At 36.4% G+C, this 22,736-nt stretch overlaps 2 non-coding genes across 2 annotated transcripts; both read left to right on the plus strand.

Annotated features, from left to right (window-relative positions):
- Positions 1 to 9,209: 9,209 nt before the first annotated feature.
- LOC116142044 lies at positions 9,210 to 9,316 on the plus strand. The gene has a single exon (XR_004129941.1). It is a non-coding gene; the product is annotated as a small nucleolar RNA R71 (small nucleolar RNA).
- Positions 9,317 to 20,381: 11,065 nt separating this feature from the next.
- LOC116142291 lies at positions 20,382 to 20,488 on the plus strand. The gene has a single exon (XR_004129982.1). It is a non-coding gene; the product is annotated as a small nucleolar RNA R71 (small nucleolar RNA).
- Positions 20,489 to 22,736: the final 2,248 nt, after the last annotated feature.

The raw sequence follows: 22,736 nt of genomic DNA on the forward strand, positions 1-22,736 counted from the left end.
AACTACTTATCATCGAGAGTGCTCCCCATTGGCATGACCTTCAAACAAAAGAGAAAGTTTTTCTCAGATTTGAAGTACTACTTCTGGCAAGAGCCATTTCTGTATAGACACTGTACTGATAAGATGATACATAGATGTGTCCCGGAAGAGGAAATGGAGAGTATCCTACAGCATTGTCATGAAAGGGAAGTGGGTGGCCATTTTGGATAAGCTAGGACAGTAGCCAAGGTTCTTCAATCTGGGTTTTATTGGCCAACCTTTTCAAGGATTCTTTCTGGATGATTCAGGAATGCGACCAATGTCAACAGAGTGGGAATATTTCAAAGCGAGATGAGATGTCACTGAACAATATCCTAGTTGTTAAGCTGTTCGATGTATGGGGAATTGACTTCATGGGTCCTTTCCCTAATTTTTATGGAAACATGTACATTTTGGTAACGGTGGATTACGTATCGAAATGGGTGGAAGCCGTTGCATTGCCATCCAATGATGCCAGGGTGGTGGTTAATTTTTTGAGAAAGAACATTTTCTCAAGGTTTGGGATACCACGGGCAATCATTAGTGATAGAGGATCGCATTTTTGCAACAGGCAATTGGATGCACTGTTGGGAAAATATAGGGTGAAACATAGAGTTGCAACACCATATCATCCACAAACTAGTGGACAAGTGGAACTATTGAACAGAGAACTAAAGGGAATTTTAGAAAAGACAGTCAATGCATCGAGGAAGGATTGGTCACGGAAGTTGGATGATGCATTATGGGCCTACGGCACTACATTTAAGACTCCGATTGGTATGTCTCCATTTAGGATGGTCTATGGGAATGCATGTCATTTGCTGGTAGAACTCGAGCATAAGGCCTACTGGGCAGTTAAGCAGATAAACATGGATTTACGAGTTGCTGGGGAGGAAAGGATGCTGACTTTAAATAAACTCGATGAGTTCTGTTATGAAGCATATGAGAATGCTCAAATTTACAAAGAAAAGGCAAAAAGGTGGCATGACAAGCATATCCGGAAGAAGATCTTTGAAGTGGGTCAGAAAGTACTGTTGTATAATTCTAGACTGAGGCTCTTCCCTGGAAAACTTAAGTCTAGATGGTCCAGACCCTTCATAGTTACAAAAGTTTACCCGTTCGGAGCGGTGGAGGTGTCACATGAAGAAAATGTCACATTTAAGGTCAATGGACAGAGATTTAAGCCGTACATTGATGGGGTGATGAGTTGCAAGTCATTCCCCATTCATCTTGACATCCCGACATGAGAACTTGAGAGATTCGAGCTTTTCGACTATAAACAAGCGCTCCTTAGGAGGCAACCCAAGTGTTTTCATTTGTTGTTGTTTATTTTTTGTTTTGAAGTTGTTTAGTTTTCTTATGATTTTTAGATGAAGTTTAATTTGTGTGTTTTTGGGTGTTTAGGTGAATTATCGAATCAAGGCGAAAAATGGAAATTTTCCAGTTTTTGCCGCAGCGAACTGCATTGTGCAAGAAGTGGAATTCGAAAAGTCCCAGACTTCGCCACGTCGAAGTATTTTCTTTGCCAAGGCAATATAGGCTCTGGAAATTTTTGCCGCGGCAAAGAAAGTTGGGCGAAATTGACTAAGGGAAGTTCATCGTGGCGAAGAACTTTCTTCGCCGCGACGCTGTATGCATTGGATTTTTTCGCCGCGGCATCAACTGGGTAATTTTTCAAAGGAGTGAAGAACTTCGCCGCTGGGAAAATTGTTCTTCGCCTCGGCGAAACCTGTTTTTTATAAATAGTGACCATGACTCTTCATTCTTCGCAAAACATTTCAAACACATCCGAGAGCCAACTTTTTCCATCTTCGATCTAGACCCTTTCTAGTGATTTCCTAGCCCAATATCTCACTCCTTAACCTTTCTAAATACCAAAACAACTCATTTTAGCAAAGATCTTCGCGAAAAATTGAAGAAAATTGTGGGTTCAAGAATTTGGGGTTTTTGAGATCTAGGCTGCTTTTGGCTAAATTGGTGGCGAATACTTCCTAGTTTTGGTAAGATTTCAGGTTCCTTAAGTTTTTAATTGCACAATTTCGAGCTTAGAGTAGTAGATCTGAAAATTTTGATTGTTGATTGAGTTGTGGATTTTTAGTATTATTATGCTTTGATTTTGTTTGAGGAAGTGTAGATTGTGAATTGTGTGGTGTTGAGGAGTTTGGGTTTTGAATTTCGGAGTGTTTTGTGAAGTGTGGAAGAATTGTAGTTTGGGGGTCTAGGTGCGATTTTTGGAAGTGTGATATTTTTTCAAGATTGATTGTGGTTGATAGTAGGATGCTTAGAGTTGAATTGTTGAGTTAGAATTGTCGTTTGGGGAAAATGCCGCTCAAAACACAATCAAAGGGTAAAGGAAAAGGAAAAAAAGTGGACAACCGATTTGTGAATGACAAGGCTCGGAAACGATATGAAGGAGCAATCAAAAGGAAGGATAAAGGGTTTATTGCCAAGCGGGGTTTGGCCACTGTTTATGTCGAAGAGTGGAGAGAAGTGCGAAAGTGGAATGCATTTATGGATGAACCCGGACATGCGGCTGTAAAGCCGATAGTAAAAGAGTTTTACGCCAACCTCTTGAGTGTGATCCTGGTCATGTGTTTGTGAGAGGTACTGATGTGCCATTTGATGCAAAGGTCATCAATGATTTTTTTCACTTGCCTTCGATTGACCCTGATGAGTGTCTGGAGTTTAAAACGAAAGAATTTCAGGAGGATGTGATACTTAAGGTTATAGCAAAACCGGATATCCCTTGGGAGGTTTCAAAGAAGGGAAAGAAGAGCATCAAGGGAACTAATCTAACTCCAACAGCCAAGTTATGGCAATATTTTGTGTGTACGCAGATGATGTCGGAAACACATTATAGTTCAGTAACTTTTGACAAGGCATTGTTGCTTTATTCCATTGCCATTGGAAAGAAGATGGATGTGGGAAAGATTATCTTGAATAGTATACAGAATGCAGCCCAACTAAGGCGAGGGAGTTTCCCCTTCCCACATCTTATCACCGAGTTGTGCATTAAACCAGGAGTACAAAAGGAGGATGATGAACCACTTATCCATGCTGCCCCAGTTCTCGACACAGCCTACTATCGGAAGCTACTTGAGCGTCAACCCAGTGCCGGGACAAAACGACAGAGAACCACACAAGGCACTACCACATCATCCAGTTCGACAACCGCTATGAAGGAGATGATGCAGCAGATGATGGGTCAGATGAAACAGATGGCAAAACGTCAGGATTGGCTGGCAGAGCAGACCTAGATGATGTGTGACATGCAGCACAGTTGCTTCACCAAGCTCAACGTTGATACTTCAAGCTTCCAATGGGCAGACTGGGATTCAGAAGAATGGATGGGCTCCGACTCAGAAGAGGACAATACCGAGGGAGAGGAGGAGGTCGAAGAATGAACCTGAACACCTGTTTTTGTATTTTATTTTCTTTGTTTTAGTTGTTTTTGTATTTCATTTCGAACATTGAACTAAATTGCTCTTTGTTTTGGATGGTTTAAATTTTGTTTTAATTTCCTAGTAGTTGTAAAGGTGAGATTAGGATTGTAATATTTTCATATTAGCCAATGAACTTTTCTAACACAATGGACACCACAGTATTTCAATTGTTTTTACAGATTATGGTGATGAGAAAGCCAAGGACCGGGTGTGCATGCTGTTGAGCGAAACTTCAACTTCACGGATTAATCAGGGAACTATCTCGTACCTGTGTAGATTTTGTTTTTCTATTCCTAATTCGTAAATAATGTGACATTGGGGACAATGTCATCTTTAGTTTGGGGGTAGGAAAAATTTGAACTGTTTATTTTATTTTCATGTTTTTTTATGTATGCCAATGATGAATTACATAAGTCTATGATGAGAATAGGATTGTTGGGACTTTATTGTTGAAAAATATTAAGCATTGCTTCAAGTTTATGTTAATTGACTGAATTTTACTTGAGGTTTGTTGAGTGTTTCAACCACCATCTTCATTATTTCGGCATGCTTAGATTCATTTTATGTGGTTAGGTAAAGTCTCGATAATGTGGGTAGACTCTAGAACCTAGTTGAGAAGTGCTTGAGGCGAAATTCTAGGAATAGACATTATTGAGGAAATGATTTAGGTAGTTTTCGGAACGTTTGAGCCTTTCCAACCGACCATGAATTTTATCCCTAGTGACCCATTTGAGCCTTATGAAATCATCGTTGCTTTATTTTTCTTGTGAAACCAATAATTCCCAAAACCTTTTTCCCTAAACACATCCGCAACCTTTAAGAGAATTCTGAACTTAATGCAAACACAAAGAGCTTGGAGAGTTGTGTGAATGAACTAAAAGAATAGTTTGGGGGTTGTGAGAAGGGCAAGAAGAATAAGAGAGGTAATTAACCTCAATTTTATTGTTATTTAAAATAATAATAATAATAAGTTCCATTTCAAGAACTACATTGCAGTAGCAAAAATAAGAATTGTACATGAATGAGGGTTGTAAAATGGATGACATCTTGAGTGGTGGTTGAGAAAGAAAGTGGAAGTTGATTAAGTTTTAGTGTTTGCTTTAAGGAAACCGAGTTCTCTTGTTTGTTATCCTTTCCTTTCCTTTGAAGCCCACTAACCGAGCCTAACGTTACAAGCCTATAAAGACCTTTTGATCTTTAGTAATGTCTAATCCTCATTAGTGGAGAGTAGTTCGATACGTAGGCTTATGGAGTCTACCACCATTTGATAAACTTTGCATTTCTGCATGAAAGATCTTCGTCTGTTTTTCATTGAGTTTTGAATAGATTTGACATTTAGAGAGAAGATTTGAGCTTGAATCTTGTGGATTCTACAACTAGAGGAGATCTCCACTCTTTTCTCTGCATTTCAATATGTTGAATATTGTGTTTATTGTTTTTCTTGCTGTTTGTGTTAATTTAGTTATGAACTAACCCATTTTGGGTTAGGGTCTTGATGTAACTCGGATTTCTATGGGTTAATCAATTGATCATTGTTATTTTGATATTCTATTGCATAGATTGTGTGGTTATTCCGTTTTTATTGATTTTATTTGATGAATATGATGAGATTGAGAGATGAATCATATTAAGCTTCTTGGGTAATCACCATTGTAGTATTGAATGCTAGAGATAGATTTGAGAATCAATGAAATCAATCTAGGATTCCATTAGCTTAATGAACTTGGATCTATTATTCTTCAAATTGTTGGGTGCGGAAGTTTAATAGGGAAAAGTAGGAATTCATAGCCTCAGAAGGTATGTTTGACAACTTAGAGAATTCGATTTACAATCCGTGCATGTGAGTGTGAAAATAGCATAATCCGTAAATTCATCTATAGAGTCCGAATGAAGTCAAAACCCTAACCTTTTGTTAAATTGATATTACTCTTGTCTTTATTTCTTGCCTTTATTAATTAGTTTTTAATACTTAGTAAGTTTTGTTTTAGTTTTAGTTTTAATCTCTCCCATTAATCTAAACAAATTCGGTTCCTCCAACTAGGAAAAACACTTAGGAAAATTAGTGCTTAACAATCAATCCTCGTGGGAACGATACTCATTCATTACTCTATTACTTTGTGCGACTAGTGCACTTGCTATCATTGCATGTTGTAGTACTTCAAATTTGAGAAAAACTTCCTCTTTTGTTAGAAGGTCATGCCGATGGGGAGCACTCTCGACAACAAGTAGTTTGCAAAATCTGCATACCACAGTGCTTCCTCCACTCTCATCAATTTTTCATTCGGGAAAGTTTCTCTGATTTGGGTTTCCTTTTCATTTCCCTGAATTGGTCGTTCAATCCTTGATAGATGATCTACCTCCACATTTTCTGACCCCTTTTTGTCTCGGATCTCCAATTCAAACTCTTACAGTAGTAGGATCCATCTTATTAGCCTTGGTTTTGCTTCTTGCTTTGCCAACAGCGGCTTGAGCGCTGAATGATCCATGTAGACTATCACCTTAGCACCTAGTAAATAAGAGCGGAATTTTTCAAATGAGAAAACAATGGCTAACAACTTTTTTTCAGTAGTGGTGTAATTCAACTGTGCATCGGTTAGTGTCTTGCTAGCATACTGAATTACATGCAAAGCTTTGTTCTTTCTTTGTCCTAAAACTACACCTAATGCAAAATCACTAGCATCACACATCAATTCAAAAGGTAGTTCCCAATTGGGAACTGCAATAATGGGTGCAGACACTAATAAATTCTTAAGAGTTTGAAAAGCATGCATGCATGCATGCATTCATCATCAAAATCAAAAGAGGCATCCTTAATCAGTAAATTGCAAAGGGGTTTAGAAATTTTAGAGAAATCCTTTATAAACTGTCTATAGAACCCTGCATCCCCCAGGAAACTCCAGACTGCCTTAACGTTTGCAGGTGGTGGCAACTTCTCAATCACTTCCATTTCGGCTTGATCCACTTCAATGTTGTCCTTTGAAATTCGGTGACCGAGTACCATTCCTTCTTGAACCATGAAGTGAGATTTCTCCCAGTTGAGCACCAAATTTGTATCTTGACATCGCTGCAAAAAAAATGAAAGGTTAGATAGGCAATTATCAAAAGAAGAACAGAAAACAGAGAAGTCATCCATGAAGACTTCTATGAACCGCTTCACCATGTCACAAAAAATTAACATCATACATCGCTGGAATGTGGCTGGTGCATTACATAGCCCAAAAGGCATCCTTCTGTAAGCAAAGGAGCCATAAGGAAAATTGAATGTCGTCTTCTCTTAATCTTCAAGAGCAATGGAAATCTGATTATACCCTGAAAAAGCATAAAGGAAACAGTAATAAGCATGCCCCATCAGTCTTTCCAGCATTTGATCAATGAAAGGAAGTGAAAAGTGATCCTTCCTTGTTGCTTCATTCAGCTTCCTGTAATCGATGCACACCCTCTAACCCGTAACTATCCTAGTTGGTATCAATTCATTACTGTCATTCTTTATTACCATGATACCTCATTTCTTTGTAACCACTTGCACCGGGTTCACCCATGGGCTATCTGAAATAGGGTAGATAATGCTTGCATCTAAAAGTTTTACCACTTCCTTTCTCACCACTTCCTTCATAGAAGGATTTAATCTCCGTTGCGGCTGCACCTTAGGCTTGACATCATCTTCTATAAGTATCTTGTGCATACAAAAAGATGGAGAGATGTCGTTAATGTCTGCTATGGTCCATCCAATCGCTGATTTATGCTCTCTTAACACCCGAATCAACCGTTCTTCCTCTAATTTATTCAACCTTGAATTGATGATCACTGGAAAGGCTTCTGATTCACCAAGATATACATATTTGAGGTGAGAAGGTAAAGGCTTCAGTTCAAGTTTTGGAGGTTTTTCCGTTCTTGCCTTTCCTTCTCTTTTTCAATGTCAAACTCTTCAAATTATGGATCTTGGCTTACATTTATCAGTTGAAGGGCTTCCAAAAGCCTAGCACACTTATTCTTTGCTAGCGCATCTTCCTCTGTTATTTTTTTATTGGGCAATGCAAGCTTCTAAATGTAGTTGAGGGGTGTTCTCTTCGATAGCATCTGCTACTAGTCTGTCTACCAAGTTTACACCAAAGCATGAATCTGACTCTGATGGAAATTTCATGGCCTCAAAGACATTGAATGTCACCTTTTCATCTTAGACCCTTAAAAGCAATTTCCCTTCTTGCACATCAATTAGGGCTCTTCTGGTGGCAAGAAATGGTCGCCCCAAGATGAGAGGCATTTCCTTGTCCTCTTCCATGTCCAACACGACAAAGTCTGCAAGAAAGATGACTTTGTCCACCTTAACTAGTACATCTTCAACTATGCCCCTCGGATGCTTGATGGATCTATCTGCAAGCTGCAAAGATATGGTCGTTGGCTTCACTTCACCAATCCTTAGTCTCCTGAAAATAGAAAAAAGGCATTAGATTAATGCTTGCACCTAGATCACATAAAACTCTATCAAATGTAATATCTCCTATAACACAAGGGATATTGAAACTCCTTGGATCCTTGAGTTTCGGCGGTAGCTTCTTCTGTAGAATGGCACTGCATTCCTCCATAAGCATCACTGTTTCCTCTTTTTCCAACTTCCTTTTATTTGAAAATTTTGCATAGCTCGGCATCTGCAAAAGGAATGTTAATATGTAGTTTTTCAAATATCTCAATGAATTTTGTGATCTGCTTGTCCTGATTTTTCTTTCTGAGCCTCTGAAGAAAAGGCAATAGAGGGGTGTGATGTGCCAACTCCGATGGTATCTCAGGAAATGGCAATTTTTATTTCTCTTGCCTTGGCCTCTCTTCCTTTTTTGGTTCTTCTTCCATGGGACTTGTTAGCTTCTCTTCAATAATGATCTCCTCGTCAACTTCTTCATCAGAATCTTCCCTGTCCTTTGATGGGCTCTCTTCTTTCCCTTTTTGTTCCACCTTTTCCCAGACTGTTCCACTTCGTAGAGTTATTGCATTCGCTTGTTCATGTGGATTTGTCACCGTGTTGCATGGTAGGGAACCCTGTGGTCGCTCATTTAGTTTTTTGGCTATTTGCCCTATCTGTACCTCCAAGTTTCGAATAGATGCCCCTTGGTTTCTGAAAGTTGCCCTCGTCTCATTCATGAAACCTATGGTCTCTTTCATGAATTTCCCGAACATATCCTCCAATTTTGACAATTTGTGATCCCCTGGTTGATTATTCACCCCCACTTGATTATTTGGCACCGTTCTTTGATTCCATTGGTTATTCTGCTGATTCTGATTGCCCTAAGACAAGTTTGGATGATTTCTCTAACCAAGATTGTACTGTTGGAGAAAGGATTGTTCTGTTGTCTCTGATTCCCTACCAAATAGTTGACTTGTTCCGATGATGATGAAGTTAAAGCAAAGGTGTTCCCCACTTGACATTCATTGCTCACATGGTTACTTGCACAAAAATCACATGTCAGTTGAGGTGTTTGAATAGAATTCACTTGCATACCTCCTAATTGCTTCTGAAGTGTTGTACGTTGGGCTGAAATGGCCGTATAATCATCAACTTCATGAATACCCATAGACTTCTTTAACTGCATTCTCTCATTGGGTCTCTGATAGTTGTTACTTGCTAGGACTTCAAGTAACTCATAAGCTTCTTCAAGTGTCTTGTTTTTCAATGCTCCTCTAGATGCTGCATCCACCATCGTTTGCACATTTATCATCAACCCATTATAGAACATTTGGACTTGCATCCAAACCGACAAACCATGGTGTGGAAACTTTCTCAGCAGTTCCTTATATCTTTCCCAAGCTTCATAAAGTGATTTAGTCTCGTTTTGTAGAAACGATGTGATATCATTTCTCATCTTTGCAAATTTCGCTAGAAGGAAGTATTTAGTCAGGAACTTTTGTGCTAATTCATTCCAGGTTGTGATTGTTCCTGGTGGTAGTGCCATTAACCATCTCTTGCTTTATCCCTTAATGAAAAGGGAAATAACCTTAATCTGATGGCGTGATCTGACACTCCATTTGACTTGAAGGTATCGCAGATCTTTAAGAAGTTAGCAATGTATGAATTTGGATCCTCCTTTAGATCTCCCTTAAATTGTACTGACTGTTGGATCATCTGGATGATTGCCGACTTTATTTCAAAGTTGTTAGCTTGCACTAGTGGCCTAGTTATACTTGGACCACTACCATCAACTGAGGGCACTGAGAATTCCCTCAATGTTCTATTTTCCGCCATCTCAATGACTATCGCCTCTCATTCTCTTCTTTCTTCGTTAAGTCTTCTTGCGGCTCTTTCAATCTCTAGATCAATAGGAACCACTGGATGACATCTAGCTCTTCGCATAAACTACACAAAAAGAACGAAAGCGTGAGATCACAAGCTAACAGAAATAACATCAAAATTAAACTAGAAAACAATTAAAACTAAATTTAAACTCCAATCTAGCTAAAACCAGAAAAACTCAATATTAACACAAAATCAATCCTCGGCAACAGCGCCAAAAACTTGATCTGTATTTTTGACAAACATGCAAATGTGTAGCAAGTGCACTAGTCGCAAAAAGTAATAAAGTGATAAGTAGAGTATCGTTCCCACGAGGATTACGTGTTAAGCATTGATTTTCCTAGTTGTTTATCAAGTTGGAGAAACCAACAGATGTTTAGATTTGCGGGAGAAAATTAAGCTAAAGTTGAAACAAAGTCCACTACGTAATTTAAAAGCTAATTAATGATAGCAAAATCGATTCAAGAGAAATATTAATTAAAACAAAGCGGTTAGGGTTTTGACTTCACTAGGATTTTATGAATTATCTACAATTTCTGTTACTTCTACATTCACATGCATGGATTATAAATCGGACACCCTAACATGTAAAACATACCTTCTCAAGCTATGTTTTCCTACTTATTCCTATTAAGCTTCCGCACCCAACAAATTGAAGGTTAATAGTTCCAAGTTTATTAAGCTAAATGGAATCCTAAATTGATTTCATTGATTTTCAAACCTATCTCTAGCGTTCAATAAAACAATGGCAATTACCTTAAGAAGCTAATACGTGATTCACTTTTCAGTCTCATCATGCTCAACAAGTAATTTCAATAAAAACAAGAGTAATTACACAATCCATGCAATAGAATGTAAAAGCAACATCAATTTATTGATTACACATAAAATCCCAATTACATCAAAACCCTAACCCAAAAGTGAATTAGTTCATACTAAAATTAAAGCAAATCAAAATAAAAACTGTAAACAAAGAATTCAACATGATGGAACAAAGAAAAGAGAACAAAATCTTCCCTAATTGATGAATCTAAAGAGTTTCAATCTCCAATCTTCTCTTCTTTCTCCTAAAAATGTCGATCTTTCCAAAACAAAGCCGAACCCTTTAAAAAAAAAGTGAAGTCCCACTTATGTAGTCGATCCCAAAACCCTAAGACCCTCGTATAAAATTAAAACGCATAGTTTTAATAACTGAAAATTGTAGACTTCTTCGCGGCATCGAGTTGGCTTCTAATTCACTATCTGACTTGTGAGTTTATCGCCACGGCGAAGAAAGAACTTCGTCGCGGAAAACTTTTGTGAACTACTCTGAAATTATGAAAATGCCCTCCACTTGGTTCCTTGCTTGAATCTTCAATCTTTAGTGATCTCCAATAGGAAAAAGCTTCATAGTGCTTCAAATCTGCTTTAGAACTTCCCCGAATCCTGAGATTTGCTTGCTTCTGGGTCCAGAAACTAATTCTGCTCAGTATTTGCTCTAACTGAATGTTTTGGCCTGAAACATAAAATATATGAAATTAAGTTGCAATTCAGGCATAAACGAAAGAAGAAGTATCCAAAATCCGGACAAAAAACCTAGATAAAACAGTATAATCCTAGGATTATCAAGGTGCCCTAGAGCCAATTAATTATTGTATAATTGACTCTGTAATAAATGTTTATTTATCAATAAAAGGCATATTCTTCTATATTGTGTATGTAATGATATATGTCCTTAGGATGGTAGAACTGTGACAAGGGTATTAAGTGTTTCAAATCTTGATAGTGAGAACCTTATGATCACATATGGTGGCCATTCTAGAAACGTCCGTAGCCCCAATATTATTCTGACTAAGGACACAGATAATATGATAAGGCTATCATAGTGTTGAACGACCCTATCAAAAGGCAATAACTGATCTCACTTGTCAAGGTTGTTTGCCGACAACCTGGTGCAACGCATGGGTGCTTGCTAGAGGCAAGTTCACTCGACAGACCCACCAGAGGATTCCATATGGATGGTAACCCCAGTGTCTATGGAATAAATCCTCTAACGGATAGTGGTGCATGTGATCCTTAGACTTGAGATCGCCGGAGCGCCTTGTGCACCAATTGGTATAGTTTGACACTAGCCCAACGTAGTTCTATTCAGAGCTATCAATATGGTAGTGATTGGCTACATTGAGAAGTGTATCGAGACTATGGTGGATCGACAAAGGATTTATCACTCCTGGGTATGGAAGAAATTATCTCATTGGGTAATTCAACTAAATCTGTGGCCACAATAGGATTGAGTTGATGCTCAATCCAATTTAATATTCCTGTCATTGGTCTAGTAACTGAACACAAACATGTCAAGGATATCTGAGGTTGACACTATTTATGTACCTTAGTCTCGATGAGATAACAGTGGATAAAAGGATTTGATTACATGGTAACCAACCATTGACAGGCTGCGGTTTCGCTAAATCCAAATCTATTGGGTGGCCATGATGCCTTGCTAGGGGCCAATCTTGGTCTATGTATACTGAAACGATTAATTGGTGTTAATCGCAATACTACTCACTACCGATATGATAAGGAGCCTATGGGTCACAAATTTAGAAGATAATTTAAGAATCAATTTGTGAGAAGGGTATTTTCATCTTTCAAGACGAAAGGGTATTTTGCTAATCTCACAGTGCAATTAAATTTGCTGAGGTTGTTGCCTATATTTAATTTTAATATTAAAATTAAATTAGTGGGATTATATTTAAATATATCTATGTATATATTTAAATGAATTATTATTATTAATTGAATGTTAATATATTATTATTAATTGAATGTTAATATATTATTATACATTAATTAATTTTAATTATAATAATAATTAGTTAATTAAAATACCATAAAGGGTGTGTTTGGTTGCAAGGGTGAACTAGGGTTGGAGCCCATGGCTATTCATAAGGGAATAGGGTTTTAATTGTTGCACTATATAAGTGTAACTTAAAATTAAAACATAAGAGAATTATTCATTCAATTAAAACCCTAGCCACCCTATCTCTCTCTCTCTCTCTCTCTCATGAAGAAAACTTTTCTTGTTCTTTTTTCTTGATTCTTGAAGCCCTTGATTGTTCTAGCAAAATAACCAAGGGTTCTGCGGATTATCTTCGTGTGGACTTCCGTGAGTGCGATCCTACTTTGGATCGATTGGTGACAAATCACGTGAACAATAATATTGAACAGTAATTGTGAACAGTATTATGAATAGTATCACGAACAGCGTTCCTATTTGAAATCAAAGATTTCGGAGGAGCCTCCAAACGTACGTAAGTATTTTGATCCTTGAATGGATTTACTTTATACAGATTTTTGTTTATGAACATGTAAACGGTATAATCTATACTGGGATTTAGGCAAAGAAATGTAATTGATTTACCGATTGAATTTTTGTTTTCTGCTGCGTATGGTAGATCAATTACTTACATATATTATCACACTAAATGATAAGAGAAGAGCTTAATTCTACACCCAATGTAGAGAACAAATTTTCCAGCCAGGCCAATTTAGTGGCTGTTTGAGCTAAGGCTCTATATTTAGCCTCTATAGATAAAAGGGCAATTACCTTTTGTTTTCTAGAACTCCATTGAATCAAGTTAGGGCCTAAATAGACATAATAGCCACTTGTGGATCTCCTATCATCTAAGTTGCTGCCCCAATCTACATTAGCATAACTTTCAACACACAAAGAGGCTACTAGCTTGAATTGAAGACTATGAAATTGAGTGCCTTTGATGTAACTTAAGTACCTAATACTCGCTTACGTGCTTGCTTTGAAGCTTAGTTGGACCCTATAGAAATTGGCTCAATTTATTGATAGTAAAACTGATATCATGCCTAATCAATGTCAAATATTGAAGTGCTCCTAAGTTTCAGTAAAGGCTATGATCTTTAAATAGCTCATTGTCAGAAGTAAAGGGTTTGGTTCCAACAGTCGTAAGGGTGGGGCAAGGATGAGCATCCTGCATTTTGGTTTTAACAAGGAGGTCTGATATATATTTGGTCTGCTTTAGATGAATTCCTTCATCACTTTTAGTGGCTTCTAAGCCAAGGAAATATTTAACAGACCCCAAAGTTTTTAAAGCAAACTGGCTGTTCAAGTCTTGAACTAACTAAAGTATTGCAGAGTTATTTGAACCAGTGAGCAATATGTCATCTACATAGATGAGTACATAGAGTACTTGACAAGAATCTTTGAGAATAAAGAAGCTAGAATTTGAAAATGAATTGCAGAACCCTTTGTTTAGTAATGCTTGCTTGAGTTTATCAAACCAAGCTCTTAGTGCTTGTTTGAGCCAATAGAGTGCTTTATTAAGTTTACAAACATGAGAAGGGTATGCAACATTTTCAAACCCTTCAGGCTGCCTCATATAAATTGTCTCACTCAAAGTGTCATTTAAAAAGGCATTGTTAACATCTATTTGTTGTATATCCCAGCCATAAGTTACAGCTAGGGTGAAAATAATCCTAATTGTACAAGGCTTAATTACAGGACTAAATGTATCAAAATAATCTAACCCAAGAGTTTGTTAAAAACCTTTTGCAACTAACTTGGCCTTATACTTTTGAAGAGATCCATCAAAATGAAATTTGGTCCTATAAACCTTCTTGTTAGAAACCACATTCATATAAGCTTCTTTTGGGACAAAGGTCCAAGTATGTTTTTTCATTAAAGCATCAAATTCTTCCTGTATTGTACCTTTCCATTCAGCACTAGCAAGGGCTTCAAAGATTGAATTAGGTTCAGGTTGAATAAGAAGTGGTTTGGAAAAAACTAGAGCTATTGTGACTATAGAAGCAGCAACTTTAGATCTGGTTGTCATTGGATGAGTATTTGTGGTGGTGGTTGATGTTGGTTGATTATTTGTGTTGGTGGTTGATATGGAAGGTAAACTGAAATTGGATGGATTGGAGGGTTGTGAAGATGTTAAATCAACTACAAGTGGACAAGTAGGCAATTGCTCTTTTGATTTTTGGTGAGATGTCAGTTCTGATGGCCTAAGGGAAGTTGGAACTGATGAAACTAATTTGTAGCAAGTAAGGTCTATTTCAAGGGAACAAGATGGTTGAGAGTTTGAAGGATGTGAAGATTGGTTTAGACTAATGGTGGAAATCGTATTTGGAATTGATTGTGAGTAAGAAGGAGAAGTATGAATGGTTGTTGGAAAGGATTGTGGATGTGTATTGTTATGTTGAATAGCAAGATTTTCTTCAGCATTTTTTATGGTTGTTGGAAAGGATTGTGGATGTGTATTGTTATGTTGAATAGCAAAATTTTCTTCAGGATTTTTGTGAGGATTAACAAGTTATTTGCAAGTGTACGAAATCGCAGAAGTGGTAAAGCTCGAGTAAACGAGTGTCAAATCCCAAGGGAACTACCTACCAAGTACCAAACTAGTCTATTTTATTGCTATTTGATGAAACAAAATTTTAAGAATGAATTTAATGAAAAATAAAACAAACTAAAAACTAAACAAAAGCATAATTTTATTAATACTTTGGTAAAAAGATCAATATGACTAAATCTAGGGCATAGATTTCACACCAATTTAATCCTATACATTGACAATTATTGCTAACCTAATTAAGCTTATTCTAAAGGCCAAACTCCCTAATATTCCACTAAGTTTCTCTTGAACAATTAGCAAATTAACCCTTAAGCAACAACCCAAAATATCTCTAAATTGGATTTAGAAGCTAAGAGATCATTAAGTTCTATGGAATATACCAGAGCCTCATAGATCGTGGTAACCTATCTCTTGCGTTCGCTCAATCTATGGTTTTATTACCTTAGACTAATCAGGTCTCATCTCTCGATCTCAACCCAACCCATAAAATCATTCAACTCTCGGGCCCTTAAGAATTGAAAGCACTACACACAATAATAAAACTTAGAATAAATGCTCAATTTAAAATCAACAACAATAACGTCAACACATATTCATAAATTAGGCTACATCTTTAGCCTAGAAAAGGAGTTTAGTTCATAATTGCAGTAATAGAAACAACCATTGTATTAACAAACATGAGTTCAAGAAAGAAAAATAGAAAAATTTCTCTAATTGGCGAACGAGAACTGTAGGAATTACGATCTCCAAAATAGTAGTCGCCTTTTCTCCTTCTCTCTAATCTCCCCAAAAACTAATTAAAGACCCTTATTTATAGTGGCAGGGTTTATAGGTTAATTAGGAAAGAATTAAATGCCTTAAACCATTTAGATTCAGACTAGGAGAATACAATAACCCAAATAGGCCCGTGATCCATCGCTGCGATGATCGTTCTTTCTATCCCACAAGTCTGTAATCTTAAGAATTTTGCAAACTCATTAACACAAACTTTGTAACTCTTTGAATAATCTTTCCAACACCACAAGAATCATCGAATTCTGATTCCTACAGCTCAAGTTATTCTCGAAACATCAAAGTATGCTCATCTTGAAGGATTTCCAAATTTTACGTTGTATCTTCGACGCGTCACAACTTTCTCGTTTCAACTCCGATTCTTGTACCATTTGTTCCTACTCATCACAAATTCCATTGACATCATTCTTTTTCTTTCAAATATCCGTTTTAACCTGAAAATACTCAAAATACACCCATAATCCCATAAAAGGTATTTATGAAATAATTAACTCAAATTTCACAAGTTGAACACATTTTTCCACAAATAATCCAATTGAATCACTAACAAAATATATACTTTCAAGCTCTTATCATAACGCCCAACTAGCTTTTTGCTAGTCCCTAGCAAACTAAGCGATAAAACAAGTCTCTAAGCTTAACAATAAAACAACCAATTAAAACCTATATCTAAACTATCCTAAATCACTTTCATAGATTGACACGATTGCATTTAGCATATGCACCAAGCCTTTAAACCCCTAGGTGGCCCTAGTTGGATGAGTTGTAGTCTCGTGAGGGTTTCCAATGATGATACCCACAAACATCCACACTAAACTTAACCTAGACTCCAAAATAAAAATAAACATAAAAAGAACTAAAACTAACAAAAATTCTTGGATCAATTCATAAAGTTGTCTAAAAATAGCATATACACAAAACAAATAGAATAATTAAAAATCGCTTAAACTCACAAACAATGCAAACATCATTTCCATTTTCATTATCGACCCTAGAACATCCATACGACCACAAACCATTAGTCTACAAACCTGGATGGTTTTATGCACAACATTCATGAACAAATTTTGATCTCAGTATTCGGGTTATGACTTATATGTGAATCATGGAATCAAACTCCATAGGCTCACTTTTCAAACCACTCTCCACTAATGTAGAATTTCACATTACCTTGGATCAATAGGTCTTTGTAAAGGTTGTAACGTTAGGCTAGGATATGAGTTCATAAAGGAAAAAAAAGAGAAATTAACAAAAATCAAATTAAGAGACTTAATTTTCATTCATTCTTATTACTATCATACAAAAATACTTCCCTTTTTCACTCAGTAGCTTCCCAACCTTTATCGAGCTCTTTCTTTTTTACGGTAATATAAACCCATTTGTATAATTTCAAATCTTCATAATGCTTTTCAATGCGCACTTTTCTTTTCTTTCTCTTTTTTTTCATCATTTTTTTCCTTTTCTTTTCAGAATTTTTTTTTTTTTTTTTTGTGTGTTTTTTTTTCTAACAACAATAATAAGAAGAAAGTAGAAAATACACACACTGCCCCATTGATCTTACAAGCACTCCACAACCCCTAACCAATTTCTTCGCATAAACCCAGGTTGTGGCAAAACTACACTTCCTTACCAATACTAGTAATAAGCTTGAATAACAATTAAGTCTCTTAAAGATAAAACGGGTAGGATTGTGTTTTAGGGATAAAAATTAAGTTCAAAGAATGAAAAACAATGCTAAATTGTGATTAAAAGGCTCAAAGGGTTAACTAGCGATGATAATAAAAAGGGTCGACTTGAAAGGCTCAATCGATCCAAAAACAGCCTAAATCATTTCCTAAGTGATGTGAACTCTAGGATTTTGCCTCGAGTGGTTGTCAAATGAGTTCTAGGGTTTGTTGAGATCGCAAAAATGTCCATGAAAAATTCACACATAAAACATCTCTAAGTAAGTAAACTTAACCACTTTCAATCCACAAACCACTAGGGTCTCAAACTAAATGTCATTAACATTTACAATCATCCATAATTAAAGGTAAAAATTAATGTCCTCCATTTGTTAATGTTACTGCAATCATATTCCTATCATAGACATATAAATTAATCCATGAGAAAAACTCACAAAATAAAAAACATTTTGCTCCCTAAATCCATATCCATAAAAAAATAAAAAAAATAAAAAAATCTGCTCAAAGTTAAATTCCTACCCGCAACCTTAAAATCAACATTGTCCTCAATGTTAAGAATAGGAAAAAGGAAAAAGAGAAAAAGAAAAGTTACCCCCTTTTGCAATAGTGAAGTACGAATAAGGATGAAAGTTCAACCACCTTTCTCATTTCATTCTATCATTGAAATCAGATTCCTGCAAAACAAAGAGATTTAGGTGTACCTTATTGGCAACACACATCACTAGTTAAATTTATAATTTAGAGTAAGAAACACAATATCAAAATTATTTAAACTAAACAGAAAAAAAAAAAATTAAACACACTTGAAAATTAACACCTGCAAAAATAACAAACTAATCAATAAAAGAAAAATGAAAATAAAAAGCTTGGGTTGCCTCCCAAAAGTGCTTGGTTAAAAAAAAAAGCTTGACTTTTCGTTTTCTTCAATCCGGATCATCTAGGAGAATCCAAGCCCTCATATCCTTAGTTTCACAATTCAAATAGGGCTTTAATCATTGTTCATCTACCATCTCAAAGTCAACCTCCATAGTCCTAGAGTTCGCTAAACAATTCTCTAGGGGTGAACTAGGGTAGTTTTCTTCTAATTTTTTATTCACTATGTTATCAAGGACACTAATCTCAAAGCATGTGTCAAAGTCAGATGGACACTTCTTAGCATCAAAAACATTAAACTCTACTTGCTTATCTTCTACCCTTAAGATTAATTTCCCTTGATGACATATATCAATGCTCTACCCCTTGCTAGAAAAGGTCATCCTAGGATTAAAGGTATTTCCCTATCTTCCTCCATGTCTAACACTACGAAATCAACTGGGAAAATCAGTTTGTCTACTTAATCAAGATGTCTTCTACCACCCCCCTAGGATATATTATTGATTGATCAGCTAATTGGAGAGACACGGTGGTTGGCTTCACTTCTCCTAAACAAAGTTTCCTGTAAATAGAAAATGACATTAAATTTATACTTGCCCCTAAATCACATAAAACATGATCAAAGTAACAACTACCAATAATACAAGGGATAGTAAAACTCCCTAGATCTCGTAGTTTAGGTGGTAGTTTCTTTTGAATCAGCGCACTGCATTCCTCCATTAACATGACTTGCTTGTGTTCCTCGAATTTTCTCTTGTGTGTGAGGATCTCCTTCAGAAACTTCGCATATTTCGGCATCTGTTCTAACATATCAATAAAAGGAATATTAATATGCAAACTTCAAAAAATATCAATAAACTTACCAAATTGCTTGTCAAGCTCTTGATTCTTCAAACGGTGTGGGTATGGAAGGTTTGCATGGCTTGAATAAATTTTCTGCTCAAATTCACGCTTGCTGCGGCGATAAGTTGGAACTTCTGACGATTTGAGCACTGATTCACGATCATCGCGGCCACCATATTCATTGCCGTAGCAATCATCATTCATGCTGACGATCTTCTTCAAATTTTCACCTTCGTCGCGATGATAACTTTCCTCGTCGCAACTATCGTTCTTCTGCTCTTCCTTCAGATCTTTCTCTTGTTCTTGCTTTCGTTTTTCATCCTCTGAATTCTCTAAAGTTCTTCCACTCCTCAAGGTGATTGCATGTGGATGTTCCTTGAGATTCTTCTTTGTATCGCTTGGCAAAACTCCTTGAACTCTTCCCGCTAATATGTTATGGATTTGCCCCATTTGAGTCTCAAGGTTTCTAATAGAGGCTGACTGATTTTGGACAAGGATTTCAGTCTTCTTAAACCTCTTCTTGTCTCTTCAATGAACTTGGTAAGCACATTCTCTAAGTTAGATTTTGGCTCTTGAGCTTGAAAAACAGGAGGTTGTTTATGCTCATTGTTGTTGCTCTATGAGAAGTTGGGATGTTTCTGCCATGATGGATTATAAGTATTCGAGTACAGATTTCCTTGCCTCTTTGGAAGTTATTCACATAATTTTCTTGTTAAGTGAGGCGAATGGACTCCCTTCTTGACAATCTCTTGATGAGTGATTACCTACACAAAATTCACAAGTTAGAGGAGAAGAATCAATTGCATTTATCTTTAGAGCAGTACCCAATTGCTTTTGAATAGCTGAAAGTTGAGCAGCCAATGCAGTGTAGCCGTCAACTTTGTGCACTCATGCTATTCTCCTCATTGAAGTTCTCTCCGAAGTCCTCATATAGTTATTGTTCACCATCACTTCAATCAGATTGTATGCTTCCTCTGGTGTTTTATTGTTCAAGGCTCCCCTACTTGCAGCATCTATCATGACTTGAATAGTTGGCAACAACCCTTGGTAGAACGTTTGCACTTACAACCAGATTGGTAAACCATGGTGAGGGCACCTCTATAAGAGATCCTTATATCTCTCCCAAGCTTCATAAAGCGACTCCATATCTTGCTGGAAAAAATTTGTGATGCCACTTCTCAGCTTGACAGACTTGGCAGATGGAGAATATTTAGTAAGGAACGCTTAAGCTAACTCATTCCATGTCGTGATGTTCTCAGATGGTAAAGAAATCAACCAAGCTTTAGCTTTATCCCAAAGAGAGAACGGGAAAAGACTTAGCCTAATTGCATCATCAGATACTCTATTATGCCTAAATGTGTCTCATAACTCTAGAAAATTGGTGATATGCAAGTTGGGATCATCATTAGGTAACCCTGCGAATTGGACCGACTACTGAATCATTTGAATAATTGTTTGCTTGATCTCAAAATTATTTGCTTGAACTGGTGGTCTCCTGATGCTAGAATAGCACCTGTCAACAGTAGGACTAGTGTAGTCCTTCAGTGCTCTTCAAACCACTACCGTTCTACCAGTTGCATCGCCTCCTATGATATCCTCATTCTCATTCTCTTGATTTTCCACATTAGGATTTATGATTCCCGTGTGAGCCATTGACTTTTCTAAGTTAGCTTGCCTTACCTCTTTCCTCAACTATTTAGCCGTTCTCTCGATCTCATAATCTAAGGGATTAAGATCACCACCACCTTTTGAATGTAAGCTCTCTAGGATCTAAATAAAAGAAACAAACACAACAAAATAAAATAAAAATTAATTTCTAAGCAAAAATAAAATAAATCAAATTAGCAACTAAATATTTTGTATTGATATTGGTAAAATCAAATCAAATGGTTCCTCGGCAACGGCGCCAAAAACTTGACAGGCTTATTGCAAGTGTACGAAATTGCACAAGTAGTAAAGCTTGAGTAAACGAGTGTCGAATCCCAAGAGAACTACCTACCAAGTATCAAACTAATCTATTTTATTGCTATTTGATGAAACAAAATTTTAAGAATGAATTTAATGAAAAATAAAACAAACTAAAAACTAAACAAAAGCATAATTTTATTAATACTTTGGTAAAAAGATCAATATGACTAGACCTAGGGCACAAATTTCACACCAATTTAATCTTATGCATTGACAATGATTGCTAACCTAATTAAGCTAATTCTAAAGGCCAAACTCCCTAATATTCCACTAACTTTCTCTCGAACAATTAGCGAATTAACCCTTAAGCAACAACTCAAAATATCTCTAAATTGGATTTAGAAGCTAAGAGATCATTAAGTTCTATGGAATTTATCAGAGCCTCACAGATCACGGTAACCTATCTCTAGCGTTCGCTCAATCTATGGTTTTATTACCTTAGACTAATCAGGTTTTATCTCTCGATCTCAACCCAACTCATAAAATCATTCAACTCTCGAGCCCTTAAGAATTGAAAGCATCACACACAATAATAAAACTTAGAATTAATGCTCAATTTAAAATCAACAACAATAACGTCAACACATATTTATAAATTGGGCTACATCTTTAGCCCTAGAAAAGGAGTTTAGTTCATAATTGTAGTAATAGAAACAACCATTGTATTAACAAACATGAGCTCAAGAAAGAAAAATAGAAAAACTTCTCTAATTGGCGAACGAGAACTGCAGGAATTCCGATCTCCAAAATAGTAGCCGCCTTTTCTCCTTCTCTCTAATCTCTCTAAAAACTAATTAAAGACCCTTATTTATAGTTCTAGGGTTTAGAGGTTAATTAGGAAATAATTAAATTCCTTAAACCATCCAGATTTGGACTAGGACAATACAATAACCCAAACAAGCCCCGTGATCCATAGCTGTGGCAATCAGAAACTATCACTGCGGTGATCGTTCTTTCTGTCCCATGAGCCTATAGTCTTCAGAATTTGGAAAAGTCATCAACACAAACTTTGTAGCTCTCTGAATAAGCTTTCCAACTCCATACGAATCATTGAATTCTGATTTCCAGAGCTCGGGTTATGATCAAAACATCGAAACATGCTCATCTTGAAGGATTTCCAGATTTTACGTTATATCTTCAACGCGTCACAACTTTCTCGTTTCAACTTCGATTCTTGCACCGTTTGCTCCTACTCGTCACGAATTTCATCAACATCTTTCTTTTTCCTTCAAATATTAGTTTTAACCTGAAAAACTCAAAATACATCTATGATCCCATAAAAGGTAGTTATGAAATAATTAACTCAAATTTCACAAATTAAACACATTTTTCCACAAATAATCCAATTGAATCACTAACAAAATATATACTTTCAAGCTCTTATCAAGGATTGGTTTTAGGAATTTTATGATAAAGATCAGTGTTGTATAGTTCAGAGTTAGACAGGGGATTATTGTTAGAATGA

Source organism: Pistacia vera, unplaced genomic scaffold (assembly GCF_008641045.1).
Source record: "Pistacia vera cultivar Batoury unplaced genomic scaffold, PisVer_v2 Contig1005, whole genome shotgun sequence".
Taxonomy (NCBI): Eukaryota; Viridiplantae; Streptophyta; class Magnoliopsida; order Sapindales; family Anacardiaceae; genus Pistacia; species Pistacia vera.